The sequence below is a fragment of the Polyodon spathula genome, chromosome 9 (assembly GCF_017654505.1).
Source record: "Polyodon spathula isolate WHYD16114869_AA chromosome 9, ASM1765450v1, whole genome shotgun sequence".
Taxonomy (NCBI): Eukaryota; Metazoa; Chordata; class Actinopteri; order Acipenseriformes; family Polyodontidae; genus Polyodon; species Polyodon spathula.
In genome coordinates this window covers 18,668,321-18,690,108 of record NC_054542.1, presented here as the reverse complement: position 1 = coordinate 18,690,108, position 21,788 = coordinate 18,668,321, and the positions used below count along the sequence as shown (strand labels likewise).

General features: G+C 38.1%; 1 protein-coding gene across 1 annotated transcript in view; it reads left to right on the top strand.

Moving 5' to 3' along the window:
- LOC121320464 (paraspeckle component 1-like) overlaps positions 1-10,823 on the top strand; it is a 106,663-nt gene extending 95,840 nt beyond the window's left edge. The window contains exons 7-9 of the transcript XR_005950855.1: positions 7,155-7,231; positions 9,932-10,019; positions 10,512-10,823. The gene's annotated coding sequence lies outside the window, so the exon portion shown is untranslated. The remainder of the gene's footprint in view (positions 1-7,154; positions 7,232-9,931; positions 10,020-10,511) is intronic.
- Positions 10,824-21,788: the final 10,965 nt, after the last annotated feature.

Sequence of the window (21,788 nt, the reverse complement as noted above, 5' to 3'; positions counted from 1 at the left end):
GCAGGGACTTTCCCGGCTGCTGAAGTGTCCACTCTGGATTGGCTGAAACGGGCACTGTCTCCCTCCGGCTCCTCTGTAAAAGGGGCTGGGAGCTGGAGAAAAGGTTATTTTGGTCAGTGTTTTTTGTGTGAAATAAAGCCTATTGCCCCACACTGGGGAGGACCCCCATACTGCCCTGCCTTCAACTTGGGATTTCTATCCTCCTACTTTAAATGAAAATGAAAAGACTGCTGTCATAACCTCTGGCCATCTCAATGATAAAGATCTTTTTTCACAGAGCAACTCTATTCATGTTTACTTTCATGTAATGTCACTTACATTATGTTCCTGGAGCTGCTTTGTTTTTGTTCACAGAAAAATGCCTATGCGACATTGAGGGGGGTGGGGGGATATGAAGAATAAATATTGAATACATAATGCAAAATAATCAAATTAACCAATGCATGTTTAAATCTGGAACAGTTGTTCATTTAATGGTTAACTGCATGGTCTTCTGATTGTGAATTTTATGATTGCCACAGCATCATGAAAAATGCATACTGAATGTATGGACACCTGAAGTCTCCCACTGCACATAACCAGTTGAGAATGGACCTTGTTTAGATTACTGATTTGTTTGGAGTACTGAGCCAAATCTGTTTGTAATTTTGTTGTGTCAGTGCCTTAGTTTCTTGCATTTAAATGAGGATTTTTTTTACTTATCTACACACCATACTTCATACTGTTAAAGGGAAAAAAGTTTTTATTGAGAAAAATATATATTAAAAATACAAAACTGAAACATCATAATTGGATAAGTGTCCACCCCACTGAATTAATACTTGGTCTCTATCAACTTTGCACACCTAGATTTTGCAATATTTGACCATTCTTCTTTACAAAACTGTTCAAGCTCTGTCTAGTTCCTTGGGGAGCGTTGATGGACATCAATCTTCAAGTCATGCCACAAATTTTCGATTGGATTTAGGTCAGGACTCTGACTGGGCCACTCAAGGACATTTACCTTTTTGTTCCTTAGCCACTCCAGTGTAGCTTTGGCTGTGTGCTTTTGGTCGTTGTCATGCTGAAAGGTGAACTTCTGTCCCAGTTTCAGCTTTCTTGCAGAGGGCAGCAGGTTTTCCTCAAGGACCTCTGTACTTTACTCCATTCATTTTCCCTTCTATCCTGACAAGTTCCCCAGTCCCTGCCGATGAGAAACATCCCCATAACATGATTCTGCCACCACCTTGCTTCACAGTAGGGATGGTGTTCTGTGGGTGATGTGCTGCTATTGGGTTTGCGCCAAACAACGTTTTGCATTTAGGCCAAAAAGTTCCATTGTAGTTTTGTCAGGCCACAAAACTTTTTGCCACATGGCTACAGAATCTCCTGAGTGTTTTTTTGCATACTTCAAACGGGATTCAAGGTGGGCTTTCTTGAGTAATGGCTTCCTTCTTGCCACCCTACCATACAGGCCAGATTTGTGGAGTGCTTGGGATATTGTTGTCACATGCACACTTTGACCAGTCTTGGCCATAAAAGCCTGTAGCTCTGGCATAGTTGCTATTGACCTCTTGGTAGCCACTCTGATCAGTCTCCTTCTTGCTCGGTCATCCAGTTTGGAGGGATGGCTTGATCTAGGCAGGGTCTTGGTGGTACCATACACCTTCCACTTCTTAATAATCGTCTTGACCGTGCTCCAAGGCCTTTGATATTTTTTTAATACCCATCCCCTGATCTGTGCCTTTCAACAACTTTGTCCCGGAGTTCTTTTGAAAGTGCCTTGGTGCTCATGGTTTTGTTTGAGTCTTTGCTTTGAAATACACTACCCAGCAGAGGGAACCTACAGGAACTGCTAAATTTATCCTGAAATCATGTGAATCACTAAAATTTAACACAGGTGGAAGCCACTTGGTGTGTGAATTTGAAGATGATTGGTTACACCTGAGCTAATTTAGGATTGCTATTACAAGGGGGATGGACACTTATCCAACCAAGCTATTTCTGTTTTTATTTTTAATTAAATTTGCTTCAAATTTCTAGACTATTTTTTTCACTTGGAAGTTGTGGGGTAAGATGTGTAGATAAATGAAAGAAAAAATAAAATAATGCATTTTAATTCCAGGCTATAAGACAACAAAAGGTGAACATTTTGCAAGGGGGTGTGGACTTTCAATAGGCACTGTATATGTATGTTTTTTTTTTAAATTTAATTAAAATTTCTACTGCTGCTGTCGGCATGTATTTAGTTATGATAGGTCAATTTGGACTACCGGGGTCTGGTTAACAAGTCTACTCTAGCCATACTTATTTTGACAGTGGGGTTCAGAAAATAAAAATAAACTGCTGTTGGCACAGAATTAAGAGGGTGCATGTAGGAGTTTGACACTAACACCCACATCTTGCTTTGCGCTTATAAATGCTTTGTGATTATGGACCTAGGATAATTGATAGTTCCCTATCAAGTACGAAATGTAACCATTACCTCATGGGTATTTATCCTAAAGACCCTGAAACCTGAATAAGATATATTAAAGCTGCACGTCAGAGCCTGTGACGCAGTCGTGCCCGCCCACGAGGGCATAACTGGACTGTATACACAGATCTCATCTTCATTTTTCCTAAAGGGAGAGACTACGAACAAATAAGTATCAAGTTACTTATATCTGTTTATTTGCTTGAGTAATTAGACTAATTAAGGCGATTTAATTGTTACATTCTTTTAGTAATTGCTACTTATACATACTGTGCACTCAGCCGGTTGTTTCGTTAAGTCCCATCACTCCTTCCCTGGAATTGAACAACCATAAGTCTGCTGCTTGTCCTCTCTATCAGGCTGCTAGCTTTGATTTGAAGTAAAAAAAAAAAAAAAAAAAAAAAAAAGCTTTGGTTTGTTATGAATCCCTATAGATCGCTCCTATGGTAACTGTAGGTTAACTGTAGACCTGCTCCCGATCCTGCCGGTACACTGAACAATGAACAAAGTTACCTGTTCCGATTCACTGCGCAGTTGCTGGGCTCAGCACTGCTTCAGGTGTGACTGCTCGCAGGCCTGCAGTGTTTTGTTGCTACCTTGGTCCCTGCTTGCAATAGCATTGGGAGGGCTGTCAGAGCTCTGACAGTCAGCTTGCCAGAAGCGCTATAGGTGGACATCCCTATAGATTGCTTACATGGTAGCTGTAGGTCCAGACCTACTCCGTTCCTGTCTGTACAAGTACTCTACAACGAACGAGGTTACCCTTCCAATTCACTATGCAGTTGCTGGGCTAAGCTCTGCGTCTGGTCTGATTGCTTGCAGTCCTTTCCGCAGTGTTTCGTTGCAGCTTTGGTCCCTCCTTGCAGTACCATTGAGAAGGCTGTCAGGGTTCTTTCTGACAGCAGGTTTCCCCCAGCCTTAGGGCTGTGTTTGTTTGCCTGAAGCTATATAGGTGGGTACCCTGTATATTGCTTCTGTGGTAACTGTGGGTCGCTGAACTACCATGTTTGGTGACCCGGTACATGTACCGAACAGCAACTGTACATTCTTACTATACATTGCTTGCTATTTGCATAATGTCTGGGTTTTGTTCCTGTGACACATGCAAAGCCAGCCTGCTTGTCGGGTACCAAGCAGGCCTTGTTGACAGCCAAGTTAGTTTCTTTATCATACCCTTTTCTGCGTGTTTTGTGCTCATCTCTCCTGCAGCTTTACAGAGTGCTTTGCACACCAAGGAGCTGATGTTCCCATCCTGGGGATGTGGAGCCAGGTAGCACATCTCCTGCAGTTAAGCTCACCCTGTAACAGTAGAACTTATGCCATTGATCGAGAGGGCCATGCGGTCGTGCAGGTGTCCTGGTCTACAAAGCATCTGCCTTGTTGCATTACTGTACAGTGCCGTTGCTGCTTGAGCAGCCGCCCCCTTGAGGGCAGCAACAGTACTGTACACTACTGTACTGACCCGGTGCTACAGGTACCGGACCGGTACCAAACCGAGCTTGTACTGTCCGGTATAGTCCCAGTTCCAACCAGCTACCGTCAGGGGTTTTACCTTCCCCAATCTGGTACCAAGCAGGTCCTGTTGCTGTTTTTAGCAAGCTGAGGCTGCAACTGTACATTCTTACGGTACATTGCTTGCTATTTGCAAAATTCCTGGGTTTTTATGCCTGTGCCAGCAGCCTCAGGGACTGGCATAGCTAGTTGCGCCTGTGGCCAGACCGCCGCCTGGCGCAGAGGCAAGAGCCTCAGGCCAAACCACAAGGTAAGCAGCGATCCTAGGGGTTTGCCTCCACAGGCTCATGGCCCCTTCTCAGGGAGCCATCTGGAGTATTGGTGTCAGTGCAGCACAGACATCTGGGTGTTTACTACCATTCAGACCGGCTACTCACTGCATTTCAAGCATGCTCCCCCTCCCTTTCGGGATATGACTGCAGCATCAGTCACAGACATTCAGGATGCCGTTGTGGTGTTTTGGGAGGTAGCAGCTCTGCTGCAAAAACAGGCTATTCATATGGTACACCCCCTCCAGATGGAGGACGGGTTCTACTCCATGCTCAAGCGGGATGGTGGCCTCAGACCAATCACTGACTTTAGGCAGGTCAACCTGTTTCTGAGCAAAAGGAGGTTAAAAATGTTGACTATGCAACAGATGTTGCAGTGATTCAGGCCAGGCGACTGGTTCAGCACAGAGGACCTCAAAGATGCCTATTTCCATATCCCTATAAAAACCAGTGCACTTAAGCACCTACAGTTCGCCTTTCAGGGAACAGCGTACAAGCTCAGGGTCTTGCTGTTTAGCCTCTCTCTAGCTTCCTATGCCTTTTTGAAATGCATGGAAGCTATACTGGCTCTATTGAGACTCAAAGGTATCAGAATAGCCGCCTGTTTAGAACTATTTAGCTCAGCAGAGTGCTCATGGTAATGACGTTCCAGAACTTCTGGGCTTGAGTGCAGCAGCTTCTCATACCTTACCTTTGGGACACCTGTGCATGTGCCCTCTGCACTGGTTCACAGCATGGTTTTATCAGCCTGCATTGAACCGCGACTACCTTGGGCAGTGTCACCAAAAGGGAGGCCGTCATCACAAACACGTCCAGCCTGGGCTGGGGCGCTGTGTAGAATGGCACTCCACATAATGATTTGGAACTGCAGGCAGTTTAACTAGCCTTGCAGCACTTGCTGCAGAAGGTTTGAGAGAGGGTGCCTGTCTGGGCAGACAATGCAACAGTCTCCCAGTCTCCATTGCATGGCACATAAGCTTTCTCTGGACACACGAGAATCTACTCTTACTGCCCAGGGTAAAAAAAAAAAAAAAAAAGTGGCCAGCTGACCTCCTCTCAAGGAGGGTCCCAGCGCCTCAGAGTAGAGGGAAAGCCTCATTTGGGAGAGATTCTGGAGAGGAATCAACCCATTGTCCCTCTGGCTTTCCATAATAGGAGACAGGGACCTGCTGGTGGTAGATGCCTTGGCACACCAGTGTGTTATGCTTTCCCACTGCTTGCCTTGCTCTCGCTGTGTGCGGAGAGCATCGCGCACCGAGCCAAGGTGCTTCTGGTAGCCCCTTATTTTCCCAGGAGACTCTGGTTTAAACCCTGATTCAGCTGCTGAGCAGCCAGTCATGGAGACTGCCCAAGAGCTGTGCTGTGACCTGCTTAGTCAGTCACGGGGGACTTTATGGCATTCTGACCCATCAAGCCTGTAGCTCTGGGTCTTGCCCCTGAATGGCCGCATTGAGCCGTCTGGGTCTATCCAATAGCGTTTTTGACATCTTGCAAAATGCCACAGCAGCATCCACACATCCCCATTACGGGTACAAATGGAGCGTCTTACAGACGTGGTGTCTGCCTCGTGGGTTCGACCCCACAACTTGACCCGTGGCAGTAATACAGCAGTTTTGCAGGACCTGTTGCTGAGAGGAATTTTCTTCTACAGTAAAGATCTATCTGGTAGCTATTCCGGTGAGGAAGAACATTTTGAAAGTGGTTCGGTGGCTTCAGCCACCTATGAAGGACACTATTTCTCACTGGAGATTAAACATGGTGCTCAATGCACTCTTGAAGCCTCCTTTTGAGCCCATGCATTCAGCTGAGCTCAAATGTTATCACTGAAGTGACTGTTTGCTTGCTGTCAACTTCGCAAGGCGGGTGAGAAAGATGCAGGGTTTCTCCTTAGTGAGAACCTGCTTAATTTTTACAGAGGCCAGGATAAGGTTTACTCTCCGTACCGATCCTGCCTTTTGCCGTACGCTATCTCGGCATTCCATGTCAACCAGTCTTTGAATTTGGAGACTTCTTTCCACCTGGCCAACTTGCCCCCTTCAGAAAGCTCACTGCCCCTTCCTTCGAGGTGCTTTGTGGGCTTTATTCCAGGGTACACCTGTCAATGACATTTGCAATGCAGTGGTGTGGTCTACTACCCATACCTTTGCTAGGTTCTGCAGACTTAGGTCATGGAGCCACAAAAACCCTGGCTTTGGAACTAGAGTATTAAGGGCGGCTTCCGGGTCAACCCTTACAAATAGACATAGAGGTGAGTTTCTCCCTTAATTGTTAGCCCTAGTTACTTGTACTCGGGTTCCTCAGTTTAATGCACAAGGCGGCCTTGACCGAGCCTTGTGGCATTCCAGTTGGTCTGCAATATTGCCTTGTGACAGCTTTGGTTTTTCTACCCATGAGGTAATGGTTACATTTCATACTTGATAGCGAACGTTAGGTTATTATTATAACCTTGGCTCACTGAAATAGAAATGTAACCATTAACCTTCAAGGTTGCCGAGTCCATGATTGCAGCATGTTTAAAGGAAAAATGAAGATGAGATCTGTGTCTGCAGTCCAGTTATGCCCTCTTGGGCGGGCACGACTGCATCACAGGCTCCGACATGCATCTTTGATATATCTTATTCAGGTTATCGGGGTCTTTAGGATAAATACCCATGAGGTAATGGTTACATTTCTATTTCAGGGAACCAGGGTTATGATAATTAGCTAACGTTTAACTAATATTTTGTGTCTTACACTGAACAAATAAAATATTTGATTAATATTGGTAATGCAGTATGTACATCTTAGTATACAGTGTTAGATTACATCTGTGATAATAATTAACTTTAAATTATACATTTGTAAAAAGTTATTATATCTAATTTTCATATTGTAGTCGTTAGCTTAAAAGTTCCACTAAATTATTATTGTGTTTACAGGAAACTGCTCAATTCTTGAAGAGGAAGGAGATATAAGCTGCTGCTTCCACCCTGAAAGAACTGCTTCAGTATCAGAGGTATGTCTTGAATTAAAAAAAAATATATATATTAGTGCTGGGACGAAGGTGGGATTTTCATGTTCGGATATTCGCTCATAATTTAAATATTTGTTAGTTTTCAAAAAGTAATAAAAGCTAATATTGCTCTGAACGAAGGCAGAGACAGCATAGCGACAGGGGGCGTGGCCGTGGCCACTATGCATGTGCCTTTATTTTACAGCAAGACCTTAGAATATAACACGTTAAAATTGAAAAATATCCCAGGAATAAAGAATAAATTGTGCAGAACTAACTTTACCCCAGTGAATTAACTACAGAACAAGGGATGCCAAATAGCCGTTCAAGTTAAACATTGTTTTGTTTATTCCTGAAATACAGTACATAACGTTCCTTATTCCTTGCCATTGCTGTTTCCTCACAGTAAACCGTGCCCATAGACATGTTTTCATAAAGTAATAACATGAGGATTATTTTGAAGCTGAATAAGCAAACAAACTGAAATTTAACTTTAAACACTTCAAATAAAACAAACGTGGAAATGATGTTGTAAAGTGAAGGGGGAAAATTTTCATAACCATTATCAGAACCCTGGTTCCCTGAAATAGGAATATTAACCATTGCAAAACTGTTGTTCCCCCTTTAAGACACCCGAACCTGAAAATTTTATACTAAAGACACTCGTCACGTAGTACAGCACCGCCTCCGCGATCATAAAACCACTACTCACCCTGTGCACTAGATTGAAGTTTTTTTTTAATACAGTACAGACACAAAATAGATAATTGCGCGTGTACGGTGCCCTCAAAGTTGAGGGCCCTAACCCCCCCACCCGAGGCAAGAGATTCAAGTGGTGATTTATTTTTTATATATTGCAATGGGCCCTGTATTATCAGACAACAAAATCATTGAGCGCTGGTGTAAGGTTCTGGTAAAACAACCTGTCACATGACTGCACTGCCTTGTACTTCTACTAGTTTGAAAAAAAAACAGCAACCATAGCATCTAATTCAGTCTGTGCTTTATTATTTCTTCTTTGTTTATGAACTGGTTATATGTGATAAAGTAAATGGCTAGGAGTAACTTACGTTAAACAGACATCATAAATAACCAAGGAAGTAAACATCAAGACTGTTTGTCAATGGGCTACTTGAATCGTATTTGTGGTACTGTACGATTAAACCCACATTACCGTGCAATGTATTACAACTATTAATTCAAAAATATGATTGACATTCTTTGTTTGTTTTCTATATTGACATGCAGCACACCATAGGTTTTGAAATATGCAACAAAAAAACAAAAAAAAGTATTTTATATTAAATCATACACATACAGTATATTTGTTTTGTGATTTAAACTTATAGGGCTGGTTTCACAGAATGTGACTAGCATTAGTTCTAGCTATCTAAATTAACATTAAGTAGTCCAATATTACTGCTTATCAGAGTGTCTAAAACATTTAATTTTGTATTTAAGTTATTAAGTGTGTTCATGCAACCTGCTGAATAATACACTTTGAGTTTTTTGTGTGCTTTATGAATTGTTTGCATTAATCAGGTGTGTGTGTCTCTGGGTGCTTATATGTGCACAGTATTAGCATGATTTTCAAAATGGGCGAAGTAAGAACTATTTTTTTTTAAAATTATTTTTAAAGCCTTACCAATGAAACCTAATCACTTTATTTCAATATTCTAAAAGTTATAAAAGTGGATACACAATGTGATTTATCTAAATTATTTGAAAGCTAATTCTTCAGTGACCAAATCCAAGTTTTAAATAATTTTTAGATCTAGGTCTCCCTCTTGCCACTTTCCAAAAATCAATCCATAATATATTACCACATTGTTAGAAACATCAGCAGGTTTTCCATTTGTATTACGTTTTCTACTGATAAGATAAACTACAACTTACAAAGAAACATGATTTATGTTTTTTTTTTTACTTGTCTTGTAGTCAATCATGGAGCGTCACAGAAGCATCAGGTGCCTCCAAAAGAAAGAAAAAGCTTAGAGAAAGAGGAAGCTGGGAAACAGCAGAGAGAAATGTATTTTCTCTAAAGATTTACAGTGTAGTGGAAGAGTGAAGTTGAAGGGAGTGTGTGTGAAGGAGAATGCATTGAAGGCCAGTCAGCACCACACAATCTAATAGACACATTAAACAAAGATCCTGGAATGTGGCCAGCAAAAATTGATGACAAGACACGAGTAGACCTGGTTAGGCAGGGCCCACATCAAGTAGAAAACTTCAGTTTTCCAGTTGATTCCTCCCAGTACAATTGTCGTTTTACACCCGAGAACTGTTACAGAAAAATGCCTAATGGAGAAAGATTGTGTGGCACCTGGCTGTTGTATTCTATCAGAGAAGATGCTTTATTTTGTTTTTGTTGCAGGTTGTTTAGTAGCTCAGAGCATCATTTGACTTCAGCAGGGTTTAGAGCACGACAAAACATCTTTGGAGCACATGAAATGCATGCAGAAGTGGAAGGAGTTTGAAATTAGAGTTAAATACAACAAGACCATTGATCAAGAAGAGCAAGCCCAATTACAGAATAAACAACAGTACTGGTGAAAAATTTTAGAACGCCTGCTTGCTATTGTTCAATTCTTGGCACAGCGTTGCATGGCATTTCGTGGTACACACGAAAAATGTTATGAACATGATAATGGCAACTTTAGTCTTGCAGTAAATGGTGACTACGTATAACGCCTTTCTTTACAGTTTCTGGAATTGCTCCATGCCAGGCTCAGCACACGATGCAAGGGTTCTTCGTAGCTCGTCCTTTGAAAAGGCTGATAAAATCACAAAGGTAAATAGCTTAAATCTGATTGGATTAACGTCAAAACTGAAGTGTCAAAACTACCAAAGGGAGTGTTTAGCATTGATATTTCAATTTTCATGGGATTCCGATCAGCAGCCTTTTAAATAAATTGTAGATAATACATACTTTTACACATAATTATTTATTGCTAATACAAAAATGTATAAGGAATAGTTAGGTTTGGTAGCCTACTCTTGGTATTTTGACAAGATAAATCTAAAGACATCTAATGAAATTAGTATCATCCAATATTGCTTGCTTCTTTGTTTTACCTTAATAGTATACTATCTGAATTTTACCTTGTTTTAGTATCTCAGCTCAGCTCTCCTATACAATATAAATATGAGTGAGCTTCATTACAAGTTAGTATCCTGATTATTACTGATTAGCTAAGCGTTAGTACATTTCTAGGTATTGTAAAGTTTATTTAGTCAAAATGCATGATATGTTATGGGTAACAGTAGATTTACTTTCATTCAGTGCACAAGACAGATACATGGTCAAGAAGTGAACCTACAGATTCTGGGGGATCCAGCCTATCCACTCCTCAAATGGCTGATGAAGCCATATCCTTCCACACCAAGAACCACACCCCAACAGGAATCATTCCATGTGTATTTGAGTTCGGCTACAATGTATGTTGAAATAGCATTTGTAAGACAGAAAGCCAGACGGATAATTCTAATGAAAAGAAGTGACTTTCACTTCACCTTTAGTCCATACATGTTTGCAACATGCTGTGGGCTTCATCATTTCTGTGAATTAGAAAAAGAAGTGGTACCCCGTGAACTATGGTTGTGCACTAAATTGTCTTGTGTCTTAATGGCGTCGGTCAATATACCGCATATATATTATATATATATATATATATATATATATATATATATATATATATATATATGTGTATATATATATATATATATATATATATATATATATATATATATATATATATATATATATATATATATATATATATATATATATATATATATATGCTGTATATTTCATTCCATAAACAACATTGCTATTTTTACAGTAGGTATTAGTTTTTAGTGGATATGTGGTGTTCTTATGTTTAATTATATTTCTACTTTTGTCCATGTATTTAAAAACTTTACATGTACTAGTGCAAGTATTTGTAGAACCTATTCTGTCAATTATTCTTTTATGTTTACTGTGAACTAGAATATCACCTAAATTAGCTTCTCTTTTGAAAGCTACAACTGGGGCCTTAAGAAGCACTTTTTTCAATTTTTCTGAATTATGTTGAATCCACAAGTGTTTCCAAACTGTCTTAGAAATATTGGGCAAAAGTTTAGAGTACGTCATTACTAATGGGACTCTCTTGACCTTTTTATCTCTATTTTTATAATCTAGTAGATCATCTCTTTTTAGTTTATCCACTTTTCTGTCTCTATAATTGTCTCTATAATTCTTTCTGTTTATCCCCTTTTTTTAAGATTTGTTTTTAATACATGTCTTAGTTTTACATAGTAACTTTCTTTAGAGCATATTCTTCCTATTCTTAGCCCCTTTGGGATTGTCCTTTTAGTGTGTATTGGATGTGCAGAGGAAAAGTGTAAATACTGGTGCATGTCAGTAGATTTATAGAAGAGGTCAGTCTCAATTGAACCTTCTTCAAGTTTTACTACGGTATCTAAAAATTATATTTCTTTTCTTGTCCATCGAAGGTCCACCTTAATATTACTGTGTATTTCGTTTGCCGTTTTATGAAACTGGAAAAGAGATTCTTCTCCATGTGTCCAAACCCCAAAAATATAATCTACAAACCGAATGTATTCTAAAGGTTCTCTTTCTGATTTTCTAAGTAATTGTTCTTCCCATTTCCCCATGTATGTACTGGCAAAATACATTCCTAATTTAGATCCTATTGCTGTACCATCGTTTTGTTTGTAATTTTTATCAACAAATGTAAAATAACTGTTTTCTAAAACTACATTGATCATATTCAGCACCTCTGCTGTGGGTATTGATTTATCTAGTCTATTATCTAGTGCTTTTTGACAAGCTTCTAAAGTTTCTTTACGAGGGACACTTGCATACAAGGATTTTACATCCATGCAAAATAAAATTGTATTCTCTGGAAGGTTGTGCTTTAGTGATTCAAGTCTTTTTAAAAATGGTGTTGTATCCTTAACATAGCTTGGTAATTTCTCAACATGTGACCTAAGTTGTTTTTCTGCTATTTCAGCTATTATGTGTGTTGGATTATCAATCGTGCTGACTATCATTCGCATAGGGTGATTTTCTTTGTGCATTTTAGGGTTTCCTCTTGCTAGGCCTGTTCTTGCATTATGTGGCTGCATGTATTTTTTTAATTCTTTTGATATAATGCCGTTATTGTATAGTCTCTCTGCAATGTCCTTAACCTCTTTTACCTATTGCTTTTAACTTCTTCATATGTATCCGTATTCTGTAATTCACATTCTACAGATTTCATATAGTCACCTGTGTTCATTATCACTATTCCCGATCCTTTATCTTATAATTATATCATCATCATTTAACAACTCAGTCATAGCTTATTCTTCAATATTGGTTAAATGAAGTTTACATTTTTTCTTTAGTCCTACTATAATTTCTTGTTTAACTACTTCAATATACATGTCTAACCACTTGTCTCTTCCATCCGGAGGAGTCCACGTGCTTGTACTATTAACCTTAATCCCATGCTCATAATTACCCTCTGAATCGGAGATCTCTTCATTGAAAAAATATTCTGCTAATCTCATGCGTCTCTCCCACTCCTTTAATTCGGTGGCCAGTTTATCTTTATCAATGTATTTTTTAGTCAGTATAAACTTAAGTCCTTTACTCAATACTGCATGTTAGGATGTGGTTAAAGTTTTCCTTGATAAATTAAATACTGTGTCTTCTGTCTGATCTTTAGTATATTTGGTACCATTTCCGTTTCTGGGTCTCCTATCTTTCTGTTTTGAATTCTCTGTCCTAGTCCTGTTTAATTCTCTATTTTGCATTTTATTGTTTACTTTAAACTGGTTTATTTTTACTGTTTTAGATGTATTTTGATTGTCTTTCTTAATGATGGCACAGTTTTCAGACGTTCCTCTGGTTTCAGTGTTGTTAAATACAATAACTGAGAAATGGTTATTGTTGTATAAAATATTAATTGGATCGTTCTTATTTTTAATAGTTTCTATTGTGCCTTTGTTTTTAAAACAATCCTTATTCTTTAAGTCTGTGTATACATGTATGGGCCTATTTAGGAGGTCTGCAGCTGCCAGAACTTCTGCCTCTGTAGCCCAAGAATCTATACTGCCGTCACTTAATTTCATTTTTTCAATATGGGTCACTGAGTCGATGTACATTTCATATTGTTTTATGTTGTTTTCCATTAAGTCCTATTACATTATGTCTGATTGTTCGATGATCATTTTGTGAACCATATAAAACCACACCTAAACATCTAAAGAAACAGTTCCCATCCTTCTCTGTTTGAACTATGCTGTAACCGTCATAACTATTATACTCCCATTGCTCAAGCAATCTAATCGAAAGTGTTTCAGCAGTGTTTTCCTTATTCTCGTTTTTGTTTTGATTTTAAATTTTAATTTTTTTTGACCTATTCTATTTTGTAATCCCGGTTGATCTATTAATTTGTGTAATTTCATTAACTTTTTGTTGTTCAAATGTTCTAGTTTTTTGTTCTCAATGTTTTCTACTTTACAAAGTAACTGTCTAATTTCTAATGGAGGAACCATGCAATTTATGTCATTTATAACTAACTCTATTTCATTATTTATTTCTCTTATGCGTCTTGTCTGTCAATTGAGCTTCCTGCATTACCTTAAACGAAGTCTCTTTCAATATCTGATTTACATTTAATGTTTCTACTTCATTAGTCTTCATGTTTACGCTTAGTTTGATCTTAAAACCAGTTGGAACTATTGCATGCACTATACAATTATCTATAAAGTTTTGATGAGAGCTATACTTAGCTCTCTGTGCCGTCAGTCTCTTAAGTTTGTTATCCGCCTGTCTCACCCTCCTGGATTGGTGTGATACTCCAGTCCACCTCTCACTTCCTCCATTCATTTCCTTTGTAGGATAATATTATGTATAAAACACAATAATAAATTTTAGCTGCCCAACGTTTCGATATTTTGTACATATCTTTCTCAAGGGAGCCTGTGTTTGAATCAACATTGGAGGTATTTATATGTGTTTGATGGCATGACAACTACTTGTTATTGTTTATATTCAAATCTGTGATTTATTCTTACGTGATGTAATGGTGTTCTATATGTGACATCACTTTTACTTATATATTTAAATCTATATTAATTCTAATTAACATTATTTTATATAAACTTATATTTATATTATCATGCAATGCTGGCTCTGAGGATCAGCCTTGATATGGTCTCCCCAGCGCATCAGCATGCACAACTTTTGAATTAATTTTGTTTATTTAATTATTTTTAACTTTTATGTATTTATTGGAATTAATTAGTTCATTCTTTTCTGTTGAGTCCCGTTGGCATAATTGTGTTCAGTCTATTTATCCATTTACTTTCTTTTATTCTTCTATATGTCGCATTATCTAATTTTAGCTGTTCTAATACTACAAACTTTACATCATTTATGTCATGTCCTTGACTGGTGAAGTGCTGTACTATTGGTTCATTCATTTTTTTTTTTATTTCTAATTAATGAAAGGTGGTTCTGAATTATTTTATATAAAGTTGTTCCTGTCTCTCCAACATATTTTATTTCATCACATTTTTCACAGGCTATTCCATAAACAACATTGCTATTTTTACAGTAGGTATTAGTTTTTAGTGGATATGTGGTGTTCTTATGTTTAATTATATTTCTACTTTTGTCCATGTATTCACAGACTTTACATGTGCTAGTGTAAGTATTTGTAGAACCTATTCTGTCAATTATTCTTTTATGTTTACTGTGAACTAGAATATCACCTAAATTAGCTTCTCTTTTGAAAGCTACAACTGGGGCCTTAAGAAACACTTTTTTCTGAATCATGTAGAATATGCAAGTGTTTCCAAACTATCTTAGAAATATTGGGCAAAACATCATTACTAATGGGACTCTCTTGACCTTTTTATTTCTATTTTTATAATCTAGTTGAGCATCTCTTTTTAGTTTATCCACTTTTCTTAACTCTGTCTCTATAATTCTTTCTTTGCATCCTCTTTTTTTAAGATTTGTTTTTAATACATGTCTTTGTTTTACATAGTCACTTTCTTTAGAGCATATTCTTCGTATTCTTATTCCTAGCCCCTTTGGGATTGCCCTTTTAGTGTGTACTGGATGTGCAGAGGACATTTGTAGATACCGGTGCATGTCAGTAGGTTTATAGAAGAGGTCAGTCTCAATTGAACCTCCTTCAAGTTTTACTACGGTATCTAAAAATTCTATTTCTTTTCTTGTCCATGGAAGGTCCACCTTAATATTACAGTGTATTTCGTTTGCCATTTTATGAAAATGGAAAAGAGATTCTTCTCCATTTGGTATATATGTGTACCTAAATAAGTGTTGGCATTTAAAACATACTTTGTTGATTACAAAATGGGAAACATTTTTGCACAGGTTCAAAATTATTTGAAAGTCATCATGTGAATTATAGAACAACCTAAAATTCATTAACCCAGAGAATATGGGCATATCCTTCCCTAAGTGCAATACAGCATGTTTTATAATGTTCTGCAACAGGTTCAACTATTCACTTGTAGATGACATATTTACAGAATTGTGGGAAGGTTGCATGTTACGACTAGATGGTGATGGAGCTGTGTTAGCATTGTGTGTATGTTGATTATATTTTGAACAAAATGGTCTGGCAGCTGCTGGTATGTGTGTGTATATACAGGTGTGTTTGAGTAATTAAAAGGTCTTTGGAAAAAGGAGGCAGTATGAAGGGATTAGCTACGTTGGCCTGGGGAACACTGGGCTGTGGTATGACTCTAAAATGCTAAAAAAAAAAAACTGTCATGAGTCGCTCAGTAACATTGTTCGATGATTGTTGGAATTGTTGCAACAGACGTTCTTTTCAATCTGGCTGCTGTCTTCTCTATCTCTCCAGCAATCTTTGGTGCTCTCTGAATCAGGCACATAGAGTTGAGTTCATTTTTCCCAAATTCCGTTTTTGGTTCTTTCAGTTGTAAAGGCAGTTTAATATTATAATAGAGTTATGATAGGTTATCGTAACAGTTTTATTATTATTAATATGACATTTGGTAATTAAAATAGTTACCAAATGTATAATTAATAATAAATATTTTTTTGCACAGAATCAATTATTCATCATATTCCATCCAAAGCTCAGAAAATTTGGAAAAAAACCTCTTTAAAATGATTGTTTACGAAAATCAAATGAATGCAATACTGTGTCTGTTTTTGGCTTAACAGTACCTCTTTTTTCCCCCATTCAACTTCATCTGTAGCATCAAATATTTTATTTACAATACACTACCAGAAATAATTGCGCATAGAAAAATATGTTGACATCATAGGTACTTGCAGTACGACTGTAATAATGCTGGTTAATATCTTAGTATAACTATAACCATAGTCTTAACCCCAGATAAGTTCAGGTGAAAAACTGCATTTCATAATACTGTATGCTGTCTGTTTAGAACTATAATTCCATCGAGCCATATAAAAAAGCATATCGCTGCACAATTAACATAACGAAAAATAACAATTAAAAAAAAACATTAATAATTATTTAAATGTGTGTGATTTAAGTATAAAGCTTGTGTTTACCTTGAAAAGCCTCCGCATGGCCGCTGCTATCTGAAGAGAGTTCAGACATTTTTTCTGGAAATCCTGTTTCGATGCCTTGGTTTGGAAGGACAGCAAGTGGTCGGGAGCGGCTTAATTTGTGTATTTGCTCATAAAACGTGAAGTTAGAATGCTCAGCACCACTTGTTTTGATATTTTTCTTTGCTTTCAAAAGCTTCCATCTCATTTTCACTTGGTTAACAGTTCTGTTGTATTCACCACTCTTTTGAAGAGGTCATTGTTTTCAGAGTTTTCAGCCATCAAGGTGATTTAATAATTTAAAAAAAATGTTTCTTGTCACTCCAGTAATACGATGCTGCTTCCTTCTGACGAGACATTGTGCTAAACTGAAACACACACATCTGCTCATGCATAGGACCGATTTCTGTTTTTAGTACACATGCGCACTCCCAAAATAATATTGTAGCGTGATCACCGCGTTTACAAGGCAGTGAGATCGGATTTGAAAAGGAATTGAAATCGGTTAACCCACATCCGCAAATCTGATTCCCAAATCTGATTGCTGAGATTACATGGCACTATTTCCAAATCTAATTACTGTAATCGGATTTGAAGTGCCATGTAAACGCACTATGTCACTCTCTAGCCCACTAGCCACTGCCTGCAAGGGCGCAGGGGGAGTAGGTTCTGGAGGATCCGGTATTACTGGTGGGACTGAGCGTTCTTGTAGTAGCTAAGATAGAATTGCCTGCAGATGTGACACAACCTCCCAGATCTTATCCATCTGTCCCATTTGCCTAACGTGAGAGGCAGGCTTTTCTTCCTTCTCCATTTTGGAGGAGGGGAAGGTGAAGGGGATTTGGAAGAAGACGAGGAAGATATCTCTCCTCCCCCCTCGGCACAGAACCTCAGGGGTAGGGTCCAGCCTCACTGATCGGTGAAGCTGAATGCCGTGCAGGTGAGGAGGAACGTGCTACCCAGTTCTCTAGCGTACTCTTGGAGAATGGAGCACACAAATCACAAAAAGTGACGTCAGTCAAGGCGGTATGCACATGCTCGGAGCCCAGACAGACTGCAGGCAGTTAAGCTTTGCAAGAGACACATGGAACCCAGACATTTTAGTAATGTATTAACACTTTATGTACCAACCCTTGGTACCTACATGGGAACGGGGACAAACACTTGGTACTGACCAGTTTGTATTCAGTACTGACCCAGTTCACTGGGTACTGACACTGTGCCTCGGTACAGACAATTGGTAAGGACACGAGGCACTTGGTACCGACATGGGTCCTCGGTACTGACACTCGGAACCAACTCGATGCACTCGAATACTGAAGCAGTAACTTCAAACTCACAAGCGAGAACAGAGGTGATAAATGCAGTTACTGCTAGTGGCACGATAGCAGGGATGCCCACCTGCAAGTCAGACACTGGTTAAACCACAAGTCAGTACGAACACAAGACTAGCAGTAGCCTGCACTGAAAAAGTAACCTCGGTCCCGTAGGATCGGGGCAAAAAGTCACTAGTTACTCTTATGTAGCAAGTAGCAGGGATGACACCTGCACAAGCCACTGGCTAATTTCTTAGTCAGTACAAATACAAAACTAGAAATAGCCTGCTTGTGAACAAGTCTTTGTAATAGTGGGGCTTGGATAGCTGCACTAGTTGTTAAAGTAGGCACACCCACAGTAACTGCTTGGGTTTCAATACTTACCTTCCTGTAAGAAAGAAACACAGTGTGTGTGTGTGTATGTATGTATGTATGTACACACACACACACCAGTCAAAACTTGGAGTACACTTGCTGGAAACTAGTTTTTTTTTTTTTTTATAATTGACAATGTTTTACGTCGTATACATTTCTGTAAATACTTGAAAATGAAAACACATTTTACAGCATACAAAACAAAACAAGGAGTACAAAGCAATCTTCAAGAAAATTGAAAATTGTCTCTAAATCTTGGATTCCTCAAAATAGCCACCCTTTACCTTAATAACAGCCTCACAAACACAAGGCATTCGGTTAACAAGTTTCAGCAGGAAATCACCCGACAAGTCTTCCCAGCTCTTCTGCAGCAATTCCTAGAGATGTAGGGCACTTGTGGGTAGCTTTGCTTTGACTCTTCTGTCCAGTTAGTCCCATTCATGTTCTATGGGATTGAGGTCTGGAGACTGGGCAGGCCAGGTCATTCGATTGAGTTGTCCTTCACTTTCCTTCTTCGCCAGGTAGTTCTTGCACAAATTTGAGGTGTGTTTCGGGTCATTATCTTGCTGAAGAATGAAGGGCTACCCAACTAGCCGTAATCCTGATGGAATGGCATGCCTCTGAAGTATGCTATGATAGCCATGCTGGTTGAGCTTACCATGGACTTGGTAAAGATCACCAACTCTGTCACCAGCAAAGCAACCCCAGACCATGATACTGCCTCCTCCATGCTTGACAGTGGGAACCACACATGCAGAACTCATGCGCTCATCCTCTCTGCGTCTTACAAATACTCGGCGGTTGGACCCAAATATTTCAAATTTTGACTCATCGGTCCATAAGACCGACTTCCACTCCTCAAACGTCCAGTTTCTGTGTTTTTTGGCCCAGGCAAGTCGCTTCCTCTTATTCTGCACTCTTAACAATGGTTTCTTTGCAGCAATTCTTCCAGTTAGGCCAGCTTCACGCAATCTCCTCTAAACAGTTGATGTTGAAACATCTGTACTTCTAGTAGCATTTATCTAAGCTTGTATTTCAGGGGCAGTTAATCGCCAGTTTCGCGGACTTGTGAATCGAATGAACTTGATTCTGAGTTTCTTCAAATCGTTCGATGGTCTTGGCCACAGCAGTTACAGACACTTGCAAAGTTCTTGCAATTTGTCTTAAAGATTAACCTTCATTTCTTAAAGTAATTACAGACTTTTTCTTTGCTTAATTGAGCGTATTTTGCCATTTTCTGCTCCCTTACATTCAGGAATGACAAACTTGTGCCTATGCTACTTATATTTATAGTAATCATGGACCCTCACCTGTTAACAATAATTGGTGACAAAAGGTTAATTAGGTAACATGCTAGTTAACTCAGAGAACATCTAACAAAGACACTTTTATACTTACGCCAGTGTTTTAACACCGTGTTATACACATTTCAGACTTTTGACTGACTTGGGCTTCAGACTGAAATCCCCTTGCTCTGGGTGACCATTTCATTGAAATTGACAGGATGTACATTTTCATTTAAAAATTAAATTTTTGAAGGCAATTCACTTATGATTATCAGTTTATATAAGTACACGTATCATATAATGAAATATTAAGTGTTTATAGACAAGTTTATACAGTTAAAAGCATAGATAATCATGAAAAACCTGGTTTCAAGCAGGTGTATCCAATACGAACATGAGTTTGAAACCTTACCATGCCACAATGTACTACACACACAGTCTATATAATATATATATATATATATGGATATATATATTATATATATAGATATATATTAATAGTGATATATATATATATATATACAAATAAAAGTAAACGCTAAGTGAATTCACTTTTGTGTATCATTTATGGCAATTATTAAATAATATATTTTCAGAATATTCTAAAAAATACATTCTAGCTGAACAAGTTATCGCACACAAGGCCACGCTGTGATTAACCAACACTAGCTGGAAAACACAGAATATACAGAAAATACCCTAGAAATAATAATACAAAAATAATAATTATTGCAATTCCATAATAATCCACACTTTTTTTTAACCAATTGCGAAAATACACAGCAGGATTTACTTTATCATACTCTGATGTTAATCAGATTAAGCTGAAAAGGAAATTGGTGATACTGTCAGGGTGAGTAGTGGTTTTATGCTCACGGGGGAGGAGCAGCACTACGTCTCCCTCCTCTGTCTAGTTTCTTTGGTATAAGTTTTCAGGTTCGGGTGTCTTAAGGAGGAAACGGCCATGTTGTAATGGTTACTATTCCTTACTTGAAAGGGAACTTATCATTTTGGTTCTCGTTTATTACATATCAAAGTTGCAACAAAAAATATATAATATATAATTGAGATGAGATCCCATGAGATTCACTCCAAAAGCAGCACAACTGTGTTTGTTGTCACAGAGGCTTTCCATAGAGATCACTCTGTGTGTAGGCATAATCTGGTTTGTTAACTTTTTGGTGTCTAAAACTTTTAAATAGAGGCTCAAGAGCTGCTGTGTTGATCTATATATATATATATATATATATATATATATATATATATATATATATTATATATATATATTGTTGTATCTCGAGAAAAAGTAAAGCTCTTTTTCATTTGCCATGACACACAAATTCTGGTGAGACAGTAAATAAGTGCAAGGTATTAGTCTTTTCTAGCGAATACGAACATCTGATTTTTGTATCTGAATACATGTCAAAAAATATTTGTCCCAGCACTACTCATTATTGCACATATTATACCAATAGACACTGTCATTACATTTAAACTGCAGTACTTCACATGTATACATGTGGCAGAAGTGTAGCCAAATATCTTGAACTGAGAAATTGAAGCAAAGATACCCTGAATCCAGATTTAAGCTCTTCTATGGACAAGGTATTACAATACTTAATCAAAAATCAACAATAGAAATTTGAATACAAATTCAGACACCTGTAAATGTTTTACTGAGCATACTACGATATAGAATTGTGTAATATTCTTTTATTTTCATTAGGGGCAGGATTTCCTGAGAACTGGTTTCCAGTTTGAAAAAACAAAAGGGCTTACATTATCTATCGTTAGAATAAGTTGGCTAGCCCAAAGATTAGTAACAGTGACTCATTGCACATTCTGAGAACTGAATCAGCCTGTTTAAATCTCCATAATTATGTAGTAAACTTTATTAAATTAAGTGAAGTACACTAATCTCACTGTACCACCGCATACATATATTGTTTAAAACAGATTAATGGTATTATGTATAAAACAGTTTTCAGAAGAATGTGTGAAAATACAGA